The 6,980-nt window shown below is 40.5% G+C and overlaps 1 protein-coding gene across 3 annotated transcripts in view; it reads left to right on the top strand.

Moving 5' to 3' along the window:
• The window catches only part of CPLX2 (complexin 2), a 170,188-nt gene that overhangs the window by 78,461 nt on the left and 84,747 nt on the right, over positions 1-6,980 (top strand). The gene's annotated exons all lie outside the window — the stretch shown is intronic.

Raw genomic sequence — 6,980 nt, 5'->3', positions numbered from 1 at the left:
TTTATCCAGCCGTCTGACCAGCTGTCAGTTCTGCTCTGAAGCTGCCCTTTCCCTTCCTTTCCCTGCCCTCCTCCTTCTTTTCCACTTTCCCTCAGACAAGAGAAAAGGGAAGGAAAACAAGGACATTTTCTTTCATTCTTCATGCTAACATTTATTGGGCTCCCTGGCCCTAGCTGACCGTTAATTTCAAAGGATTGGAGCCAGAGACAATTAGAAGAAAAACAAAGAAGCAGGACTGCTGTGGAGGTGACAGCAAGGTTCCTCCCATTGCTCCAAAGCTAACATTCTTAAAATGCTCCACGTCTCCTTTTCCCCATTTCATGCTTAAGCTTCCTGTTCTGGAATCCTCCACCGTACGTTGACCATCCTTTTTGGATGCCTAAATATATGGTTTGTTTTGCAAGGCTGGACCCAGAAATGAGTCTCAGTGCAGCACAGTCAGAGGTCTGTTCCTCTGTGAGTGATTCACTTTACCTTTGGCTTGCAATTCACAGTGCCAAAAAGACAGCGGCGGGCCTTCTTAACAGGAGGAAATTCACAGGGCTGAGAAAGGTTTTGTTTTTAGACTACTCTTCCCAGAATTCCTGGAATGGCTAGATGTATTCTGGGTGTTGTGGTGCGAACAAATGTAATTTTCCCAAGCTCCAGAGATTCCTTCCTGGCTAAGTTCTCATTCTCTTCCACCAATAGCCTTATTTTCAAGGTGGGACCCAAAGATTAATCCTGAGGCACCACATCCTTCCTCAGGGCTGATCCCATCATTGGAGAGGGTCAGGCAGAGGCTTCTGGCATCTCACGAGCCACCAAATGCTGGAAAGTTGCAAGATATTAAAGGTAGTGCTGTGTGCCATGCAGCCTGCCTTTCCTTCCACCCGCTAGTCTACCTCTGGCATGGTAAAGGACAGTATCCCACCACTAGCATTGAAGAAAGACTGAATTGTCAATCCAGTTGCGTTTTCAAAACAGAGCTGGAGAGAGCACCATCTTGTCCTTCACCTCAAGCAGCAAGCAATCTTGGGCCAGTTCCTCCCTTTCCCCATCATTTTTCATTAGGAGCCAAAACACCAAAAACCCTAACACTCCTTCTTTTGATCAGGTAATAGACCTTCTCTCTCTCTCTCTCTCTCTCTCTCTCTCTCTCTCAATCTCTCTCTCTCTCTTTCTGATGACCTTGTATTTTTCTTAGCCTTTGCAAATCAGTAGCCTTATCTGGGATCCCACTTATAAAATTCACACGCATCCCCTGAATCAAGCTAGATAAGGCTAGTCTAAATGAAATAAAACCTCAAAGCAAGTGTGAGGGTGGGTGGCCAGAGAGTTTACACATTAACTCTCTCTTACCCCTTTTCACTATGAGCCTTGGTCCCATGAAGCATCAGGTTGGTGTATACACTAACAGGGTAATCCTCTTACTGCCTGGAAATAAGAATTTTCAGGAAATACTGTATAGCAAATACCATTGGAGTGTTCTCAAACAGTGAACTCTGCACACTGTCCATCCTCTTTGGTCAGTCACTCTTCTTTTCCCTCTCTTCTTGGTACACTCATGTTTCACACCAGAAAATATGTTTTCATTACTCTCTAGCCTGAGCCATTTTTTCAGTGTTACTGAAAAGGAAAGAGGCAAGGTAAAAACGTACATTTTCTTTTAGAAAAGCTTTGTCTTCCATGGGAAGGGTGGGATAATGGTTTCATTTAGAAATGGAAACATTTGTTCATTGCCCCCACTCTCTTCTTATAAAAATGTTAATTTTCACTTATTAAAAATTAATAAAGAACAGAACAAAACAGAACAGAACGGGGAAAGAAAAGAATACCTGTCTTTGAAATCTCAAATGTTTTATGGATATGTTTTGTTAATACAAAAATATAGCCAAAAAGAAAGTTTTTTTTCTAAAAAGCAGTAATTATCTTAAAAGCCATATATACAAACTCCACCTCCATGTTGCTTATCATTTTCAGACTTGTGTACAGTATTAAATTGTTCATTTTGTCTTAATGACCAACCCTACTGGCTGAGAAAAGTAGTTAATTATTAATTATTTCCTAGTCACCTCCCTAAACTCAGACATCTTTGTGAATCCCACCAAAAAACAACCCAACACACAAACATACCTCATGACCACTCAGAACTGACTTTCTGTTTTTAGTAAGATATAAAAATGTCACTCCCTCACTTATCTTGAAAGTGATTTTGCACACTACAAAATCCTTACATGGCAGGTGTTCTCTGTAATTCAAAAGTGGAATCTAGCATGTTATCCAGTATGTAGATTGTGGTACAGAAAATGTCCTTTACATAGAGATTTTCTAATATATGGAATTGCATTAAAGCATATAAAAATGTTCTTTTATGTTTCTTGGGCACATATGAATTTTTGTCTTTCATGAGCTGCATTTCCTTTGATGAACATTAAGGATAGTGGTAATTCAGATTTCATATTTGGATGCAACATGGAAGGAATCAATTACTCTGAGAAAATTAAAGTAACCTCTGTGTAGTTTGATTTGGAAGCATCCCAGATTTTTTAAAAGTTTGATGGCTTTGTCTTCTTTAGCTTAGGTCTACATCTGCCATCTTTCTGGACTTTCCTCTAAATCTCATTTCTATCTTTTAGTTTACAGCTGGTATAGCATACTGACTGAGATGCTGATAATCTGGTCCCTGGTTTGACTATGTAAGACGTTAGTCTTAAACCAGAATTTCTGGAATGTGTAACAGTGTTATTTCCTGTGCCAACAGAGTTCTGTTTCTTCACCAAACCTGATGGACTAAATTCCATGGTTCAGGACCTTAGTTCACATGACTCAGAATGGCAGTTCTGAGTCATTTATGCATTGTCACCTGGCAGGGGTGGTCTGGGGGGGTGTAGAAAGTCCAAGCTAGGTATCTTGGATTCATACGTGTCCTCCCTTGTTGGGAGAAATGTGACATATAAATAAAATTAATAAATCATCATAATAAAAATAATACATGGGCACAGAGCACACACACACACACACACACAGAGAGAGAGAGAGCCCATTGCCACCTTCTGCATGAGATCTGGACAGGAAGGGGATATGGATGGGAAAGAATTCCATTCGGTGTCTTTAAAAAATAAAAGAATTCCAAAAGACACGGTGTCTCAGTATGTGTTAAAATGCTGGTGATATTTAAACACAAAAAGAAATATGAGTGCTCAGACTTCTTGTTTCAAAATGCACATCACTTCTGACGGGAAAATACCATGGCTGCTAATGTAAGATGCCATCCTTTGCCTGGTTGTAACTCCGGAGAAAGCCATCCTTACTAGGTACAAGGCTATTCTTCATTCTGCATTCTCTTCCTTTTTACATAGCAAGCTACTGAAGGTCCCAGGACTAGCGTACTTAAATAAAGGAAGAATATTATGAGACTTAAGTTCCTTGAACCTTCTTAAAGAGCCTTCCTTGCTCACATTGTTCACCCTGAAGGATATCTCAGGGATTTTTTTATTTTTTTTTTGAAGAGTAGCCCCAAGATCCAGCAAGGGCAGGAATATTGATTTCATTCAGCTCCATTTGGTTTTTTATGTCAGTAGTGAGAAGTAACTCTTGGGCTGTTTATACACCATAACCGCCCCTTTGTTTTACTTCCCTTACTGTAAACATTAATGTTTACTGTTCTTTATTGCATATGTATTTTTCTATGAATATACAATTTATTATAAGAAAACAGTGTAAAGATTTTATTAAGTAGTATACAAAGGATGTGTGTGTTCATGCATGTGTCCATGCATGTGTGCACACTCGTGAGCAAATTCCTGCTTATTGGGCAGTAAAGATGGAGCCCAAGACCATTGCAGTTATGTCATCCTGCCCAAAATGAGTTGGAAAACTCAGGGAAAGGAAGTGGAAGCCTGACAGCTTGAAAGCGTGACTAGATCATCTGTCTGCTTTCTGGCCTTCTGAGGTTCACAGGTGCCTATGCATTTTCTCAGTGCCAGATCAATCTCTGAAATTAGCCAAGATCTGGGCACAGTGCAATTTCACTTCTGAGCTTAATGAAGACAATGAAAGATGTTCTGTAGTAGGCTCGAGTTTCCAATAACCTGAATATTAAATAATAAATATTTGCCACTGGCTTTTTTCTGGGCAGTTTTAATCCGATTTGAGAAAGGCTATTATTATTTTTTAATATCCTGGAGTTAGATTAATTAGGAGACACTAACCATGTTCTCTTCTGGGCTCTTATTAGATTGGCCATGACCCTTTTTCATTACATAAATGGCCTCACTTCTTTGCTTTAATTTAACTTGAAAGGAGCCAAAGCCATTGATTTCCCATCTGCCCCGCGAGGCTGTAGCAAAAGCTGGCTGAAAGCGTAGAACTAACTCGGATGGAGTTTCCTCTGGGCCATAAATCTCAGAGGGGTGGCATGAAGGTCTGTCTGAAAGGTTTCTTTCCCCTCATGTGCATCTGAAGAAGTGGGCTGTAGTCCACCAATCTCACACTGAAACAAATTGTTTAATCCTAAAGATGCTACAAGACTTTTGGTTTTTTAATTTGTTTTGTGTTTTATTTCTCCAGACAAGACTGCCGTCTTGTTATGTCTTGTCAGCAGTCTCTTTCCTTTCTTTACGATATTTCTCATGAGCTTCTATGACGATTCTACCTGGAGGACTCAAACACATTCATCTGTTTAAGAACATAAGAACAGCCATGGCATCAACCAAAGTTCTATCTAGTGCAGTGGTTCTTAACATTGGGTTACTCCGGTGTTTTTGAACTGCAACTCCCAGAAACCCCAGCCAGCACAGCTGGTGGTGAAGGCTTCTGGGAGTTGCAGTCCAAAAACACCTGAGTAACCCAAGGTTAAGAACCACTGATCTAGTGCACTGGCTTGTCTCCCACACTGACCAGCCCACCTCTTCTTTTGTCTTCTTAAAATGATAAAATACCCCACTGAATACCAGCTGCTGGGTTGTTGTTGTTTTTTTAGGAGGACTAGTGGAAATAATTGGGTGCAACTCGACACTGAAAAAGCTGCATGGAAAGGAGTAGACACACAGAGAAGGACTTCCTCTGTTTCCTAAATTGTCCCTTTACCTGCTCTGACCTATGCTGACCTTCCTTTACCTTAACTGATATTATTAGAGTTGCTGATGCCATTTCCTTGCTGATGTCCCAAGAGGTAAGGCAGCAGCTCCCTGCATCTCTAGACAACCAGAATTAGTATTCATCTTATCTTTCACATCTCAATGTAGTTCTCTATTAAACACAACCTTTTAAATTTTCTTAGAACAGGGTGGGTGTCATTTCTTTCTAAAGGAGGAAGTATGTTCTGCTAACCATTTTTATTTTCAGGAGCTGAATCCCCATGTTCATTTATCTGCTGCTTGCTCTGGTAAGAGGGAGGAGGTTGTTGCTCTTGAGCCTAGCTTTTGGGGTCCTAGAATCAACTGTTCTAGAAAATAAAACATTTGCTGAACTAGAGGTACACTTGGGTGGTTACTTCAGAGTTCTTCATAGGCTCGTATCCATTCCACACATGCATTCATTCCTGTACATGAGGTATTGGAGAGCTTTGGCTGTTGGACTCCTGCCAGTCCTATATACAGTCATGTGAAAAAAGAAAGTACACCCTCTTTTAGTTCTATGGTTTTATGTATTGTGGCATAATAAAAATCATCTAGCCCTTAGCAGGTCTGAAAATTAGGCAAATAGAACCTCAGATGAACAACAACATATGACATATTACACTGTGTCACGATTTATTTTACAAAAACAAAGCCATGTGTGAAAAACTAAGTCCACCTTATGTGTTAATAGCTTGTAGCAAACAGTAACGTGAAGTAATCATTTTCTGTAGGGATTTATCAGCCTGTCACATCATTGTGGAGGAATTTTGTCCCATTCCTCTTTACAATGTTGCTTGAGTTAACTGAGGTTTGCAGGCATTGTTTACGCTCTCTTAAAATCCCGTCACAGCATTTCAATCAGGCTGAGGTCTGGACTTTGATTGGGTCATTGCAACACCTCGATTCTTTTCTTTTTCAGCCATTCTGTTGTAGATTTGTTGGTGTGCTTGGGATCATTGTCCTTTGCATGACCCAATTTCAGGCAAGCTTTAGCTGTTGGACAGATGGACTCACATTTGACTCTAGAATACTTTGGTATACAGAAGAGTCCATGATTGGATCAATGACTGCAGGGTGCCCAGGTCCTATGGCTGCAGAACAAGCCAAAATCATCACCCTCTCCACCACCATGCTTGACAGTTGGTATGAAGTGTTTGTGCTGATATGTTGTGTTTGGTTTTTGCCAAACATGGCACTGTGCATTATGGCCATACAGCTCCACTTTGGTCTTGCCTGTCCAAAGGACATTTTTCCAGGAGACTTGTGGTTTGTCAAACCTAAGCCATTCTGTCATGTTCTTTTTAGAGAGAAGAGGCTTTCTCCTGGCAACCCTTCCAAAGAAGCCATACTTGTTCAGTCTTTTTCTAATTGTCCTGTCATGAACTTTAACATTTAACATGCTAACTGAGGCCTGTAGAGTCTGAGATGTCACTCTTGGGAGTTTTGCAATTTCTCTGAGCATTGCATGGTCTGACCTTGGGGTGACTATGCTTGGACATCCACTCCTAGGAAGATTGGCAACTGTCTTGAATGTTTTCCACTTGTGAATAATCTTCTTCCTTGTAGAATGTTGGACTTTAAATTGTTTGGAAATGGCCTTTTTACCCTTCCCAGATTGATGGGCAGAAACAAGTGCTTCTCTATGATCATTGTTGATGTGTTTCCTCCTTGGCATTATTATTTGGTATTCTGACCAATCCAGAATCCTGCCCTCCAACATACTTCATCATAAGTAACTTTTGAAACTCCAGAGATTTAACTAAACTCTCTTGCAAAATACATTGAGGAGAGGGCTGCAGTTTCATGACAAACCAACCTTGCACAGGTTCCTGGGCTCTAAAATTTGTACAACGTCCAGACAACCAATGTAAGGATGTA

This window comes from Pogona vitticeps, chromosome 2, assembly GCF_051106095.1.
Source record: "Pogona vitticeps strain Pit_001003342236 chromosome 2, PviZW2.1, whole genome shotgun sequence".
Lineage (NCBI taxonomy): Eukaryota > Metazoa > Chordata > Lepidosauria > Squamata > Agamidae > Pogona > Pogona vitticeps.
This window is presented reverse-complemented; position numbering and strand designations above follow the sequence as displayed.